The 17,549-nt window shown below is 44.1% G+C and overlaps 1 protein-coding gene across 9 annotated transcripts in view; it reads left to right on the forward strand.

Moving 5' to 3' along the window:
• The window catches only part of KIAA0825 (KIAA0825 ortholog), a 386,099-nt gene that overhangs the window by 28,171 nt on the left and 340,379 nt on the right, over positions 1-17,549 (forward strand). For 2 of the 9 annotated variants that reach the window (XM_075932132.2, XM_075932136.2), the window contains 3 exons: positions 10,677-10,739; positions 10,885-11,001; positions 13,757-13,789. The exons of 3 other annotated variants lie outside the window; for them this stretch is intronic. The gene's annotated coding sequence lies outside the window, so the exon portion shown is untranslated. The remainder of the gene's footprint in view (positions 1-10,676; positions 10,740-10,884; positions 11,002-13,756; positions 13,790-17,549) is intronic. 4 more of the 9 variants (XM_075932127.2, XM_075932128.2, XM_075932137.2 and 1 more) reach the window with 3 other exon arrangements.

Genomic DNA, 17,549 nt, shown 5'->3' on the forward strand with positions numbered 1-17,549 from the left:
ATGATCAGAAGTCTTCTGCAACCACTACTTTTATGTTCTTCTTTTTTCCTAATAAAATGTGTGCAAGTGCTTAATTCATAATGTGCATTTATCATTTCTTGCATTGGAGCATCAGGGGATAGCCAAGTTAGTCTGTTAGGGTATGTCTACACAGCAAAGTTATATCGAAATAACTTTACTAGTGTCTGCATAGCCAAACCACTATTTTGAAATAGCAGAGCGCTTCTTTTGAATTTGGTTAACCTCATTCCACGAGGAATAACTCCAAATTCGAAATAACTATTTCGAAATAAGTGCTGTGTAGACACTTATATCGAAATAGGGGGCCTCCATTCTTCCCAGGGTGCCCTGGTGGCCACTCCAGACTCAACTAAGAACACTCCTCTCCTTCCCCTCTCCCCAAAGCCCTTAAAGGGTTGACTCTGGCCACAGTGCCTGTGCCAGCTCCAAGCCTGCCAGCCCAGAGCGAGCAGTCACTGACCCTGACCCAGTGGCCCCCAAACATGAGCCAGCAAGCCACTGGCAGCCAGCCCTCCACTGCTCCCCAGGAGCAGTCTGCCAGCTCCCAGGAGCCTGCCAGGGCCCGGAGAAGGCTGGCGCCTTCCTCGTCCAGGGTGGAGATCATGGACCTTATTCAGATTTGAGGGAATGACTCCCCCAACGTCAATGATCTCTGCACTAGATGGAGGAATGCGGTCATCTATGGCAGGATAGCTGTCAGCCTGGACATCAAAGGCCACATGTGAACCCAGGAGCAGGTTCGCATGAAAATCAAGTTGGTCTGGTGAGACCCTGAGCCCTGAACTTCCCCTCCCCCTTCTTCCCCTTGCTTCCCCCTTCCAGCTCCCTCCTCCCAGGTTTTCTCCTCTCCTTTCCCCCCCTCTCTTTTCCCCTCTCCACCTCTTTTCCCCAGTCTCACCAGAGTTTCATTCCCCGCCCCCCAGTTTTGTTAAATAAAAAGAGTTTATATTTTTGAAAATACGTGGGTTTTTTTTATTTGACATTAGGAAGAGGGGTTGGGGGGAGTATGGGTAAGTGGAAGGACGCGAGGGAGGAATGAGGCACAAGCCCCCAGTGGGGAAGACCAAAGAAACTCTGAGTGCTCCTTAGGCTGGAAGCTCTCCCGCAGGGCCTCCTGGATACTGACAGCCCCCCGATGAACCTCCCAGATGGCAGCCTGCAGAAACTGGAGCCAGGCTTGCAGCAACGCATCCATGAGAAGCACCAGAGTGTCCAGGGGCACCTCTGGCAGAGTGTTTTGGTGTCCCAGGTGAGGGCAACCAGAGCATGCAGAGACAAAACGCTTTGCTGTCCCTCATCGAGGTAGGCAAGCAATCAGGGAAAGCTGAGAACTGGCTTTCCGGGGGGGGGGGGTGTCCCTTTAAGCAGATAGCCTCCGGCAGCAGCCACACAAAGTAACTCCTGATTCCGGCCGGCCTTAAATGCGATTCAGTGTCCACTCACTGTGGATGTGCTATTTCGAAATAGCAAAAACGTATTTTGAAATGCATTTTGTGTGTACACGCCTTATTTCGAAATAAGCTGTTTTGAAAAAAATAAGATATTTCGAAATAACGCTGTAGTGTAGACATACCCTTACAGAAAAAAACAACAAATGGTCTGGTAGCACTTTATAGACTAAGAAAACATGTAGATGGTAATGTCAAATTGGCTTGAACAGGGTGACCTGCCTTGGACACCAGGTGGGTCAAGGAACTATCAATCTACTACAGGTTAAGGTAGAGGCTATAATAAACTGGCCTGCCCCCATGTCTAAAAAGCAGGTCCAATCCTTCTTAGGCTTGGCCAGGTATTACAGGCAATTTGTACCGTACTACAGTGAGGTCGCCGCACCTCTAACAGATCTAACTAGGAAAAACCAACCTAACGGAGTCAAGTGGACTGAGCAGTGCCAGAAAGCTTTTAACCAGCTCAAGGCAGCTCTTATGTCTGACCCTGTACTGAGGGCCCCGGACTATGACAAGCCTTTCATTATCAGCACAGACGCATCCGAGCGGGTTGTGGGGGCAGTTCTGATGCAGGAAGGACCAAAACAACAACTTCACCCTATCATGTTTCTCAGCAAAAAATTGTCTGAAAATGAAAGTCCCTGGTCTGTCTCAGAGGAGTGCTATGCTATTGTGTATGCTCTAGAGAAACTAAGTCCGTATGTGTGGGGATGATGCTTCCATCTACAGACTGACCACTCTGCTCTTCAGTGGCTTCATTCGGTCAAAACAACCAATGAGAAACTCCTTCGGTAGAGTTTGGCACTCCAAGACTTTGACTTTGATGTACAGCACATTTCGGGAGCCTCTAACAAGGTGGCCGATGCCCTCTCCTGAGAGGCATTTCTGAACTCAATTACTTAGGACACTCTCAGTATATCCGTTATGGTATTCCACTGTTGTGGAGGGGTTTTGTTTAAATTTTATGTATTCAATGGTCTAGTATGGTGTGCATGTACTTATTTACTATGTTTTATCTCAGACCTCCAGGAAGAAATCACAGCCAATGTGGCCAGAAGCTGTCCAGCACAGGCTGTGATTTGGGGTGCGTGTCATGATCATGAAGGTTAGCCAGCATCATGGGGACTAAGGGGTTAAATATATCCCTTACTTAAACCAGGTGGCGAGCAGCCAATAGAAATGTAGGTAGGAATATCAAACTGGGACAGAGGAATTTTTGGGTTTTTCCGTTCTTTGTCTCTGGGGCAGTTTCTTTCCAGCTATTGAAGGGGACAGGATGTCTCCCTCTCAGAAAATACTCTTCACAGTCTGTAAGTAGGATAAAGTTTAGATAAATCCGTTAGGTTTTATTGTTTTATGGTTTGGGAAATGGGATCTGGTCTGTGCATTTAAAACTGGGTTTTGCTCTCCTTTGTAACTAAGTTCCTTTGTAAAACTGGCCCATAGTAAATTTCTCCTCCATGAGTATATTATTTTGTTACTGTTCCATCTAGTCATTATGCTTACAACAAGAATATTGTGGTGATGATAAAAGTTTTTTTCTCTTTTCTTTTTATTAACCTGGTATTGGTTAATTTGTGTCTCCTGGTTTGTACTTTAGGAGTGAGATTTCTCAAGTAGTCTCTCTCTCTGGTTACTTTATTAATAGTTAGGTGGTGGCAGCGGCGTTTTATTCCCAAAATCTAGGTTAAGATTTTGGGGGGAAGTTTTATACCATAGCCTGGTAGATAAGGTTTTGGGGTACTTTTTTGCTGGCCCCCACTTCTGTGTTTATCGTGCCAGAGTGGGGAAGGAGCCATGACAAAGTGGGCTGTGCCCACGAAAGCTCATAATACCATCTATATGTTTTGTTAGTCTATAAAGTGCTACCAGACCATTTGTTGTTTTTATCTCTTGCATGTTCCTTCGGTCTGTTAGATGCAGCTTATGATTTATTTTTTAGTAGAAAATGCTACTTTTAACACAACTATGGTTGTTGGTTTGCTAATCTTGAGAGTCAATCTATACTAAACAAGAAGCTCATATCCAAATCTTGGCAGCTTCAGTAAAAATTAAAACGTGTGCTTTACTGCAGAGATTGTCAAGAGTGGAAATATTTGTCCAGCTGGACAGATTTCTTTTGTAGTTACTAAATGAAAGTTGAGATTCTGTCTCCTCCTTGAAAGCTTCTGTGTCAAGAAGGTAATTTCAACTGTTTGTGGTTTGACAGGGATTATTAAAATCAGATGAAGTGAAGGGAAGCAAGTGTGAGAAAGCAAAATTGACACTGACACTCTCTATTATTTGCAGCTTGGATCATGATGACTATGTTGATACGATGGTTTCTAAATGTTGGATTCACTGTTGTGTTAAGCAGCAAATATGGTAAAAGGAAGTTACAGTAATGAATTTTCTGACTTTACCCCACCCAAAGTGTTAGCGTTGAGGGAAAGTTGAGGGAGAAATTCAGTTCTTCCCTTGAGAAGACTTAACCAACAACACATTAGCCTTCTTTCAAGTTCATAGAGCCAGCAAATATATTTCAAAGGGAATAAAACTGGGGATTAGGAATTGAAGTAACAGGTCATAAGATTTCCTTTTTCTTTTTTAGCTGAATTTTGGTAAGAAATGTGTAGCTTAATTATTTTTTCATAAAATGAACTCTAATAGGTTGTCTGTTTTGTAGATTAATTTTCCATGACTGGAATTATATTATTTTAAAATAGCAATCGTTTATGCTACTTTTAGATATTATTTAAAATCTCCAATTACTGCTATTACTCAGTCAGCTGAACGTTTAGTTGTTGAAAACATAAAGTGTACATTGTATGCATGTTTAGGTATTTAGTCATTCTTTTATGCAATCTATTTGATAAATAGGAAATATTTAATATGTATATGCAATAAATAAAATTATAAAGGATAAATATGGCATATCACTTACTTTAGAAGACCAAGTTGATACAACCAGTATCCTTATATGCATTCTATATTTTCAGTCAAACTATGTATCAAATTCAGCTAATAAATTATTGTACAGGTCGCACCTTGCTGGTCTGGCATCAAAGTCCCAAACTAGAGAATTTTCTGGACCAGGGAAGGTTCTCTTACATAGCCCCCAGCCTCTGACTCTCAGCACTGCCAGCGTGTGGGGAGGGGAATGGAGAGGGCACTTCCTCCAGCCCTGGCTAGGCTACCCCGTTGTCACTGCCCTGTCTGCACTGTCTGCTGGGCTCTAGCAGCCCGCACTGTGGTGAGCTGTCACAGGCTCTGACTCTGACTCGGGGGCTGCTGAGAGCTTGGGCTCTGGTCCAAGTCCTGTGTCAGCCTGTGGATTCTGGCCCTGCTTCCACAGACTACCTGGGATTCTGGCCCTATGCTGCTCGGGGCTGCTCCCAGCCTCGGTCCCTCTGCTATGGGCTGCCAAGGGCTCAGGCTTCTTCCCTGCAGCAGCCTGCAGGCTCTAGCACCACTTTGATACTGCCTCGAGTTGTTGCCAGCCCGGTTCTGCACTGCTGGAGCTTGTATCCGACTCTGTCCCGGTGCCACACGTTGCTGGGTACTGCCACCAGCTCCAGAACCTGTCCCGTTCTGCTGTCAACCTAGCCCTGCTCCTGGATTGCCTTCCTGCCACTAGGCTACTGGGGCTTTCTGAACCAGGAACATCCATGATCCTTCTGGACCATGGACGTTGCCGGACCAGAGAGTTCCAGTTTTGGGAGGTCCCTCAACATATAGGTCCCTCAATTGAGGTTGGGTTCCATTTGTGGTAGGCGCTCATATACTATCAGACACTACTGTGAAGAAATTATTGATTATGTACACAAGGGCAGACAAAGGAGAGAAAGAAATACAGGTTGGACCTCCCTACTCCGGCACCCTCGGGACCTGATCTGCCTTGCACCAGGGGAGGTCAGTGCTTTCCTACTGGCTGCCCTACTCCCAAGCTTCTCTCCTTGGGGATCCCTGCCCTGCTGCTGGCCTCCCTAACACTGGCCTGGCACGGCTCCTCATCCTGCTGCTTGCCCGGCCTCACCGGCCCTGCTGCTGCCAGAGGTTCCCCAGCTGAAGCGCTTGGACACCCAACCCTGATGCTAGGGCTGGCCCCACTGCCACTGGAGATTCTGCCACCTGCTTCCACCAGCCCTGCTTCAGCTGTGGGGTTCCCCAGCAGAAGCTGTCTCGTCATCCTGGCCCCGTTGCCCAGCGGTGATTTGCTGGGATTCCTGACCAAGGTTCTACTCCAGCCAGGAGTTTCCCAGCTGGGGCCAGGACTTCCGATCACTTGGCCCCAGTGATTTCCCAGCCCGGGCGGGGGTCCCCAAATGCCGCCGATCCCCGCTGATGCTGGCCCAGCGGGGGCTCCTCAGCCTCCTCTGGGGCTCTTTGGTCCAGCAACATTCATGGCCCTGCCAGTCCATGGATGTTGCTGGACCAGAGAGTCCCAGATTTGGGAGGTTCAGCCTGTAGTATCATCCCAATTTTTCAAGTGGGAAAACTTTAACACAGAGAAATCAAGTGCAAAAGTCACATAGAATTGCAAAAGTCCATGGCAGAACTAACAATTGGACCCACAATACCATCTATAAAACATTTAAGTGTTGACTCCCAAGAATCTTCAAATTTATAATACAGTACTTGTGTAGTGCTTTCATTTTCCAAGTATTCTACAATCATGAATACTCGTAAACAACCCTCATACATGGCATGAAACCCTTCAGGCCTGTATGTAGGGTGGGTGTGAAGCATGCGAATGCACCCCTCCATGGCCCTCAAAGTAAACATGAGGCTGGGGCAGAGTGTTGCCCCAGTTCACTTCCCCCGTGCTGCAGCGGGAAGGCAGTAGTGGTGCATTGCCCCAGACCCCCACCCCCGTGCTCTGTCCGGATAGGGGAAAGCAGAAGTGGCACATTGCTGCAGCTGGGGAGCTGGAAGTTGTGAACCACCTCACAGTCTGCTGCTCCCCGGTACTTTTGCAGGGGGAGGGGGAAGCTGTGAGCTGCGTGGCCCTGGGAATGGTGCAGCCTCTCCCCTCCCCCATCGCAGTGCTTGGGGGGGGGAGGGGGAGATGTGGAAGCCGTGAGCTGCCATGCAGCCTCTCTGTCTCCTCCTTTCCAGTGGGGCTGGGAGCTGTGCAGACTCTTCCCATCCCCGGTGCTGGGGGATGGAAGCTGCCATGCAGCCTTGGGAGTTGCGCAGCCTCTCCCTTCCACCTCCCCGGTGCCCGGGACGGGGGCACTATGCAGTCTCTTTCCTCTGCATTCCCGAGCGGGGCAGGAGATGCATGGCCTCCCCCTCTCTGGTGCTCCAGGGAGGCAGGTGCTGTGCCATCTTTCCCCTCCCCACACATCCACCCCCTCCGACATGCCCTAGATGGAGGGCAGAGCAGGCGCTGGCACAGACTTGGCCTGCTCCCTTGGACTGCTAGAGAGAGAACTGGGACTGGTGCACTGCGGCTCAGCCCTGCCCAGTGGCAGGGGCAGGTGGATGAGAGAGATCAGGGAGAGAGCGGGGGGCGTGTAGGGGAAGAGCCAGGGCTGGGGTAGGGACATAAGTCGACTAGTTGCTTCGCCTCTCCCTTACTGCCTCTATCAGAAAGAGGCAGCAATGGGGGGCGGGGAGGAGAGAATGGGGTGCTGGGGGTAACTGGCTTAAAAGCTGGTTCCCTCTAGCTTCATGGGAGAAGGTAGGGGTGCAGCGGCAGCATTCCACCTTTGAAATGTACAAGAGTGCCCTCTGGGGCTCTTCTACATTTCAAAGCAGAAGCACCGCATGAAATTCGGGGCCAGCATGGGACTCTAAGCCCCCCACTAACCCCAGGCTCCATATAGCATTTCATAGGTGGAATACCGCAGGGTACTTCCACTTTGAAATGTAACAACAGCCGGGCGGGCTCTTGCTACATTTCAACGTAGCAACGCCGTTATTGACTAATTGAATAGTCGATAGAAATTCCATCCCCTATTCAGTTAGTTGATTAATTTAGTTTAACATCCCTAAGCTGGGCAGCCTTGGTCCTGGGCCTTCCCCAGCCAAGATTGGGGGTTGGTGAGTGAAGCGAGTGGGGGCCCCAACTCCCTAGTTTCAGTCAAAGTTGGCAGCCCTATGAGAGTCCCATGTATTTTTTTTTCCCTCCTAGTTCATGAACTAAAGAAAGATTTATTTGTGTGCTTTGTAAAGTGCTAGTATTGTCTTAGTAGTATCCTGGTAGGTAGGTAGGTATAATAGTTTAATTAGCTATGTGTTAGTTTTGTACATCTGGTGCTATGACATCACAAGGCTTTAAGTGCTATTCTTTGGAGTGGCTATCCTGAATAGGGACCTCTACACTCGGTGCTTGTTGTGCCTAGGAGAGATGCGCATTAAAGAAAAGTTCAGTATCTGTTGCTTGTTCAAAATGAGAATGCACGTTGCCAGAGACATACTCCAAACCATGAGGCCTACTTCAGGTCTTGGGATCTTTTCATAAATCATCCAGCCCTTCAAACTATTTTAGAACTGGGACTGGTAACTTTTATACTATTAGACTTATATTCTATCTGCAGTAGACAAGGGACTACTCTCCTTCCCCTGGACTTCTGAGGAAGAGAACTCACAAAATTGCTTCGAGCCATTCCAGGGTTCAGAAGGATACTCCCCACTAAGAAGAGTGCAAAAACTTTTCAAGTGCCTAAAACAGAGGAGAACTATCTACCCTTTTCCCAATTCTGTGATGAGAACAGATGAGTACCATGTCGTCAGTGCCACCTCTAAAGTTGATGGATAGCTTTTGCCCACAGTAGATAAACTGTTAGACTATATGAGTCCAAGTACATTATTATGCTAATCTCACACAGGGATATTGCCAAATGCTGTTCCTATTTAAGTTAATGGTAAAACTCCCACTTACATCAGTGGAATTAAGTTTTGACTCACATTGTTTCTTGGAACATCTTTTGTAGTAAATCTATGAAAGGTCATCTGCTGAAGGGCATTGGAGATCCATTTTCCAAATGAATGCACTGGGTCTGATGATTCTTCAAATTGACAATTATTGGCCCACACACAATAGTGGGGTTAGAGCACAAGCCATATATTTTATTAAATACAACAGAACACAGCTAGTGTATGAATGGCACATATGGCTCCTACACACACATACCCCCACCCACCCACCATGGTCACACCTCAGTCTTCCAAAGGCAGATGAGTTTTTAAGAGGCTAATGCAAGGCCTCTCTTGCAATATCCACCTAAGATCAAGAATAGGAAGGCCCCAGATTTCCCTCCACATCTTTCTTTGTGAAAGGACATGGGTTGAAATGAAGCATGCCTCTTTCTACACAGGAAACTAGAACACTTCTCTCACCATCCAGTGCACAGCAAAGGTCCATCAAGATGCCATCTGGCCAGTGCCCTGTTATGACAAATATCATTAATATAATACCATTAAAAGCTGGTTCTCCCCAACACCAGCTTTGTGGTGCCACCTGTGTCTCCCCTCTAGCCAATGCTGCTTCCTCTATCAGAGACAGCAGCAATGGAGAGGGCAGAGGAAGCTGCTGCAAAACAGCCTCTATCTGCGGCAGGCCTGACCACCCGCATGGACAGAGATTGTTCCACATCCCATGAAGCAGCCTCTGTGTCAGAGGCAGCAATTTAAGGCGGCAGGCAACTAGTCTGCATGGAGAGCTGTTTTTTTAATTGGCTCCCCTTGCAGACCAGGTCCCCCTGACACACCACACTGCTGTCTCTGATAGAGAGGCAGCTGCATGGAGTAGCAGAGGCTCCCCAGGAGTTGGGCCAGAGTGCACTCACTGCTGGCCCCACCCCTGGGGGGACTATCAAATAGTTGTGTAACTGTGAAGATTTCATACAGTTACACGACTAGTCGATTACCCAATAGCTAACATCCCTAATTAAATATGCTTTAAGGGCAAAATTATCCAGTCAGTCATATGGTATGAAAATTGTTTCTTTGGAGTTTGGTGATTACTAGGGATATGAAGTAGGGCTGTTAAGAAGCATGTAATTCGTTAATTGCGTAGTGGACAAAAATATTGTCAACTACACGATTAATTAATAAGGATTAGCACTGCAAGCACTCAGTCCCACAACCCCTGTTACAGTTCTGGTGCGTAGGCATGCTGACTCACTCCCATCTGAATCCAGGTCCTGGCAACTACCCCCACTGTGGCTCTGTGTTATAAGGTGACTAGGGAGCCGGCACACAGGCACTGTAGCTCAGTCCCAGCTTGGGCTGGGTCCCAGCATCAACCCCTGCTGTGGCTCTGCATTAATACTATTATTGCAGAACCGCAGCAGGGGTTGATGCTGGGACTCAGCGCAAAGGGTTGATGCTGATAGTGAGCTAGCCCTGCCTGCATGCCAGCTCCTAAATTGCGTCCAATGCAGAGCCATAGAGGAGGTTGATTCTGGGATTCGGCATGAGTCTTTAGAGGTGGGCACCCAGCCAATAGCTGTTGCACTCCAGCCAATCTCAAGGCAGTGCAGAAAGAAGGCTGACAATATTGTGACTCCTCCCCAAAATAACTTTGTGACCCCTTCCGTCCTGTCCCCGCCCTGCAATTCCCATTTGCATCAGGTCCAGTGTTCACTCTAACTTTTCCTGCCCTTGTGCAGAATTAATTTTTGATGCACCTATATGGAGGTGACGGGTCTGGAGTGGGGCCATGGACAAGGGGCTTAGGGCTGGGACATAGGGTTAGGGTGCAAGAAGGTGAAGGCTTCAGCTGGAGGTGCGTGCAGCGGGGTAGGGCCAGGTATGAGGGACTCAGGGCTGAAGCAGAAGGTTGCAGTAGAGAGATCCGAGCACTCTGGCTGTAAATACAGGCTAGAAGGTGGAGCCAGGTTTGGCCAAGGTTTGGTGTAAAGAAGGGTACTCTGGGGCTACTGTGAGGATAAAGGATTCTCCCCAGCTCTCTCTCCTCACATCAGGAACAGTTTGGTGGAATATTCGAGGTCTGCTTTACAGGGCTCGCCCACAACATTTTGGCACGTGAGGCGGGGAGCTCAAATGAGGCCCCCATACCCCCTCGTTTGGGCCAAAACTTAGAAAGGTCTCAATTCTGCCTCCTTCCTGTTCTTCTCCTCTCATGGTACTGCAGAGCGAATACATATGCACCAGCAGCATACACAATTTTCTACACTCTAGGTCCTCAGTCTGGCACCTGAGGTGGCCGCCTCAGGTTTGCCTTATGGTAAGGCCAGCCCTGGTCCTTTATTTCAGATACTCATTCTACCTTGGACCCTCCAAACGCTGGGATCCAAGTGAACAACAAATTAACCACAGGTAGACTTTTTTTTATCTTCGTTAGTACGTAAATACACTAATCAGTTATATCACCCTTTAAGCTCTGATTTAGTAATGTGAACACCCATATAATCATAATCATGTGATGAATATAATTATACCTTCCTCTGTTTATTGTTTACAGATTTTTAATTGATATAAGCAGTTCTCACAAATCAAAGCTCTTTAAATCAGCAACTTACAAGGAGGAAGGAGATGTGACCCTGAGTATGTTTTAGAGCAAAGGGGACCAGACAAGAGGGTAAGGAAAGTAATATTATTAACACATAGAGCATTCATTAAAAGTTACATATTTGGTACAGCTGCATGCTTATCTATCCTGAGCAAGCAGGAAACGAGGAATCAAAGCAAGTCTATAAATCAATAGAAGCAGTGTCTGCCTGGGTCATGCCCCATTACTATGTTCAGAACTACCCAGACCCCTTATTTAATCCTTACACACACCAACACTCCCACACTCTCTTCAAAGAAGGGCCAAGGCACCCCACCAGTCATGCTATGGGAAAGTAGGAAAGGCAGGTGACAAAATGGGAGGGTTATTGAATTTTACAAGTATGGTTTCCAGGGTTTGGCTAAGGCAACACATAACTTTAAATATCCCGTTAATACAAATAACAATACAGTTAGTACAAATAATAACCCTATAGCATGAGTAATAGAACTAAAAAGCTAATGAGTGTTCATTAGGCCTGTTCGAAGGTCCCAGGCCACATTAGTCTAAGCACAGCCTTCAGGCAATTCAGTTGCTATTTGAAAAGCATACATTCCCTAGGGGTTTCGGGCTTCCAGAATCTGTGTACAGTGCTGCTCATCCTGGAGTTTCCTCAGCAATTGTGTGAAAAAGTCCCAATTAATCCATATGGGTTCTGATACCACATTAGTCCAGTTAATTGGTATCGTTAGGTGTTTGGTTATGTTCAGTTGTTGCATGGCTGGTATTGCGATTTGATTAGTGGAGTTTCCCCAGTTGCAGGGAGAAATTTCTGAGTCCAAACCCACCCGTTCCACACATCTCCCACCTTCCATGGCCTGGCCATTAAATTACAGCTTATCCCTTCCAGCAGATTTTATTTCCCTGTTCCACTCAGTGCTAGAGGAGTGTTGGTTCTGTACATTGTAAGGATGGTAGCTCTTGTGACCATCCCTCCCAGGTGTTTCCTGATTCTGCCTACACCAACCCCATATGCGGATTATATGCCTCAGATCCCATTAGAAACCAGGAGGTTTTTACTCCAATCTGAACTTTCCTTACTGGTTCTCAGGACCATTTCCATTTACACCCACTCCCAAATCCTGACTACAGAAGGGTAGCTGAGATCCAGTTCCCTCCAGCCACTCCCTAAACAGTAACGATACACTGGATTCAGTGTGCATTCACCCAGGGTTGTATGCCAGGTGGCCCTAAGGGACCAGTACTCTTTTAATTGGGTAGCTACATTGTTCCCTTCCAATCCAGAAGGCTATAATGACAGTGGGGTTTGTTGAACTTAGCCACAGACTTCTTCCCACGAAATAGATTTTATGTTCTTTACTAGTTTAGTGATGAGGGATTAGGTGATATTCTCAAGGGTTAAAATGATGTTCCCCAGCAGATGATCAGTTGAACTAAATGCAGACCCCTGCAGTAGTCCTCCCCTATACAGTAACCCCAGAGCATGTTCCAGACTTTGCATTTGAGAAGCGGAATCAGCTCCCTGAAGTTCCCTGAGTTCGTCTTTCCATATGTAATTGTAAGGGAGATAGGTATGTTACTGACAATTTGGCAGGAGGTGAAGGGGTAGGGAGAGAAAATGATTTAATCAGAGTGCATTTTTCTTTATTCCAAAAGGGAATGGCATGACATGTCCAATAAAAAGAGTATCAGGGGAATCCAGAGAGGGGTGAAATTCCCATCTGATGCCCCTTCTGCAATATAATACATACTGTTAAAATGCTTATACGTCCTTTTCTGCCTAATGCAGTATCCCCTCTTTTTTGAAACACAATACAGAACAATGTTAGCAATAAGACAAACACCACAAATCCTGACAAGTTTAGTTTATTTCAGTTTATTTTGGATTTTTTTTATTTAAAGGTTTTATTTAGAAATTTTAGTGAATTTATACTAAAACAGTGTTAAATTGAAAAAGGTAAAAAACTAAATGCAGCATTTCACATTAACAAAACATTTTGGCTACATCTAGACTGGTATGATTTTCCGCAAATGCTTTTAATGGAAAAGTTTTTCTGTTAAAAGCATTTGCGGAAAAGAGCGTCTAGATTGGCACAGACGCTTTTGTGCGAAAGCACTTTTTGCGGAAAAGCATCCATGCCAATCTAGACACGGTTTTGCGCAAGAAAGCCCCGATCGCCATTTTCGCCATCAGGGCTTTTTTGCGCAAAACAGTTTTTAGCTGTCTACACTGGCTCTCTTGCGCAAATACATTTACGCAAGAGGGCTTTTTCCCCGAACGGGAGCAGCATAGTATTTGCGCAAGAACACTGACAATCTTACATTAGATTGTCAGGGTTCTTGCGCAAATTCAAGCGGCCAGTGTAGACAGCTGGCAAGTTTTTCCACAAAGCGGCTGCTTTTGCAGAAAAGCTTGCCAGTCTAGACGCAGCCTTTGGTTGATGAGATCTGAGTTTTATCTGGCTGTTGCTTTTTTAATTTTTTTTGAGATTTTCCTTTTTGTCTTATTTCAGGATAGGAAGTATTTCAAAATCTCATTTTCCTGCCTAATTTGACCAGTAATTACTGCTGGACCATTTAAAAATAGTCTTTTTTAAAATAAATTATTAGTCACAATTTTTCATTGCCCTGTGTGTGAAGGCTTGATTTTTTTTTTAAAGGAATTACATTTTGCAGACACATGATTATTATTGTTTTGCTAACTTTTTTAAAAAACAACGAAAACCAAACATTGTTTTCCTTATATCAGTATTTCAGTTTAGAGTAAAGCAAAAAAGTATTCAGATGCTCCAACAGTTTCTTCCTTTTCTTCTGTTGGTTTTAGTTAACACAAAGTCAATAGTAGAGAGAAGTCAAGGTAAGATATACTACCTTCGGATTCAGATGCTAATCCCCATTAACAACTTTTCCATCTTAGAGTAAATAATGTGCATACATGCTTTTTGTTAACTTTTTATGTATTTTTTTCAGTTCGTCAGAGTTCTATACACTATAATATGTATTTGTAGCATGGATACTACACAGGATTCCACTGTTTTTAAGGGTTTTTCCTGTAGTAATGTATGCATTGTAAAAATCCCATTATCATAATAGGTCCAAAGGATGGAATATCTATCAACATGTCTCATAAATTATGAATTATACAATTGAAAATGACATTTTAAAAGATTTTTCACTTAAAATATTTAATACAAAAATAATAAAACTGTGGGGGGTTTGCATTGCTTGCAGATTACATGGAGGCAATTCATATTTCCACCTAATTCTTCAAATGTGGAAAATGTGGCATTTTAAACTTGAATTTTAAATAAGGGGAAACCTTTATAGGAGAACTACAGGAGTATGCATTTTGTAGCCATTGTCTCAAGAAAATGTAAATACAAAAGAAAAAACTGAAAATAAAATCAGTATTTTTAGGAGCTATTCCTATACTCTCTCATGGGTTTCTTCAGAGACTCTTTGATAAGGCATAGCATCTTTTTGCTTCATGATCTGTTGAGAGAAGGTACTTGACTACGCTTTCCAACAGTCTATAGGAGCTCTTCAGCATTGGGAAAAAAAATGTATTTATTTGCTCTGTCTTCATAAAATTGATTAACTATCTCTAATTCAGCAGATTAATCATTAATATTTGGAGATCTTTCTTGCTATGCTGTATTAGGACAAGAACATCACCAGACAGACATTTACATTTTGTTATTTAACTAAAACAACAACATTCTGGATTTTTTTCTTCAACAGCAAACATATAACATTTTAACAAAACAAGCATATTATTTTTTAATTTAGTTAAACATTCAAGTTTTTTAAAATCAGGTTTTGTTTTTGATAAAGTTCTTTCTAACTAAAATAGTTCAATGAAATATTAAAAAAAAATTAGAGTGACTGTGGTCTACACTGTCACACTATTTCAAAATAACTAACACTATTCCGAAATAACTTAGTCTGCATCTACACAGCAGGGAGTTATTTCAAAATAGTGTCAAGATATTGTCAAGCTGGAGGACTTCTTACTCTGACTCCTGTAACCCTCATTGTATGAGGAATAAGGAAATGTATGCATGAAGGAAGATTGCTCTATTTTGAAATAAGTGCTGAGTGGATGCTCCCTATTTTGAAATAAGCTACAGAATTGATGTAGCTCAATTTACGCAGCTTATTTTGAGTTAAGCCCTGTTGTATAGATGCACCCTATGTTAGCCAGGTACACATGAGAAAATTAAAATATTGGCTTCTGCAGCTAATTCCATTTTCTTCTCCTTCATTTTCCTATTTGTTCATAATCTAGAAAAGAAACAAGCTTGCCTGTTTTTTCAGGTCCCAAACAATTTCTAATTTTAGAGTGAATTAGGCTATGTCTAGACTGCCGCTTTTTTTCGGCAAAAGGTATGCAAATTGCACTCCTCAATTTGTGTACCTTTCTCTGATAGTTTTGTCAGAAGATGCTTTTCCAAAGTTTGGCCCATTTATACTAGGCCAAATTTTGGAAAAGCCTCTTATTTTGGAAGAGTCCTTCTTCCTCGTAGAATGAGGAAGACAGGACTTCTGAAAGAGCATGTCTTCAGCAGTTAAGGTTTGACCCTGGTGCTTTTCCCATTTATTGTTTTAATACTTGTAATTTAACTCTGTCATTGCATCTTTCTCTTTCTAAGATCTTCCTTAGGTTCTTCCAAATTTCAACAGCATCAGCAATAAGACAGCTATTTCCCTGCATTTTGTTAAGAAATAGGCTTTAGGGTACTCAGCATGTGTTCAACATTTCTCTTAAGCTCAATGTTGAGGACATTTGCTGTGACAATGCCATCTATTTTTTCACAATTTTGTTCACAAATTGTCATCAGATTAGGCTAGTTATTGATATAGTACTCAAAACAGTCCACTGCTGAGTTTCATCACACATCTTGTGGGAGAGTTGGATTGGCTCCTCCCACTTTTTTCAAAGCAGCTGCTGCAAAGTGATTATTACAGAAGTATTCTGCAACATTAGCCTTTATTTCTGGAACACTGAAGTCTTTAGCTAGGAGGTGCATAAAATGAGCACAGCACTGCAACCATATGTTGTTAGCTAAATTTCTTCTGTCTTGGATACATTTAAAACATAGTCTGTGACCAACCTGTATATTAGATATTTGATTTTTCCCCCCAATTTGTTACAGCTTTTATTGCAATTTCTTGTAAGCATTTTGCTGTGTGTGCTTTTCCTGAGGTTTCAATTGTTTCTGAAAGGAAGACATTCCCTTCTTCTGTTGTCACTTAAGCATAAGTGTGGGCAATAAAAAACCAGCAGTCCGCAAGGCTAGTCCTTGGCGGGTTTCCGCTGTTATGTTTACCTGCACCTCCACAGACATCGGAGGATTGCAGCTCTGGTTGGCTGCAAATCTCTGTAGGAGTGGGATTATATATATATATATATATATATATATATATATATATATATGACTTAATTTCATCCTGCCAGACAGATGTGAAGATGTGGACAGACCCTTTAGTTAAATATATATTTCTTTGTTTTACGGCTTAGTATATAAGCTTTCTTTGTTTTAAGGTTTAGTAAGTAAAAGACAGGGTCTTGTATTGTATCTATGTTAATAAGATTAGAGGAATGTTGAAGGCCCAGGCCACAATGTGAACTGTTTTAATTATAAAATTTAGTAAGTTTTAATTTACAATTATTTTTTTCCCAATGTAAAACACTGCTGTTTATATACCTTTGAAGGTCTCTGTGAAAGACTGTTTGTGTGAATGAGAAATGTATGCATCAGAAAAAGATAAGGTGTGAAGACCGTTGTTAAAGCCAGGTGATCAAGAGAGCAGGGGTGAGAGACTTACTGATACCAGCGAACCATCAGCGTGTATCCATGGAGGGGCAAATTGATGACTCTAAGGTGGAGGTGGAGCTGGTACCCCTAAAGACAATTGATTACTCAATCCAGGACAGGCTGACCCTCTTGGAGGTGTTTTGGAATGATAACATCAAAAGATAACACCAATTAAGGAGTAACTGGTCACAAACTGACACAGCGAAATCCATAGACTTCGACAGAGAAAAGAGGACTATAAGAGCAGGGTGCTTTGCTGTGGGACTTTGAGTTTGTCTTGCCACCAACTCTAGAGGCATCGGATCGCGACTGACAGAGCCTGGCTCCTCTCTGCGATCAATATGGCTAGCTACTAGCTTGATCCAGACTTTGGACTGGTGACTATAACATCAACTGGCGGGACTCTGTGTGTGTGTGTGTGTGTGTGTGTGTGTGTGTGTGTAAATGACTAAAGCATATGCTACTGTTGTATTCTCAATAAATGTGGCATGCTGCCTTCTCCCCTATAAAAGATGTCACGTGCTTTGTATGGACATAACATCGCTATTCACAGCCAATGCAAGCGTTGGGAAGTATCGTAGACTGGGTATTCCACCACTCGTATTGGCCATGAACGGCAATTCACAGCCAACCTAAGCTGCAGTCCTCCAATACTTGTGGAGGTACAGGTAAATATGGAGGTGGGGGCCCATCATGGACTAACACTGCTGACTGGATCCAGCCCATGGGCTGGAATTTGTCCACTACTGCTCAAGCACATTGTCGAGGGGTACGCCTCCCCCCAAAGTTTCTTTGCCC

The sequence above is a fragment of the Pelodiscus sinensis genome, chromosome 6, assembly GCF_052426305.1.
Source record: "Pelodiscus sinensis isolate ZL-2025 chromosome 6, ASM5242630v1, whole genome shotgun sequence".
NCBI classification, from domain to species: domain Eukaryota; kingdom Metazoa; phylum Chordata; order Testudines; family Trionychidae; genus Pelodiscus; species Pelodiscus sinensis.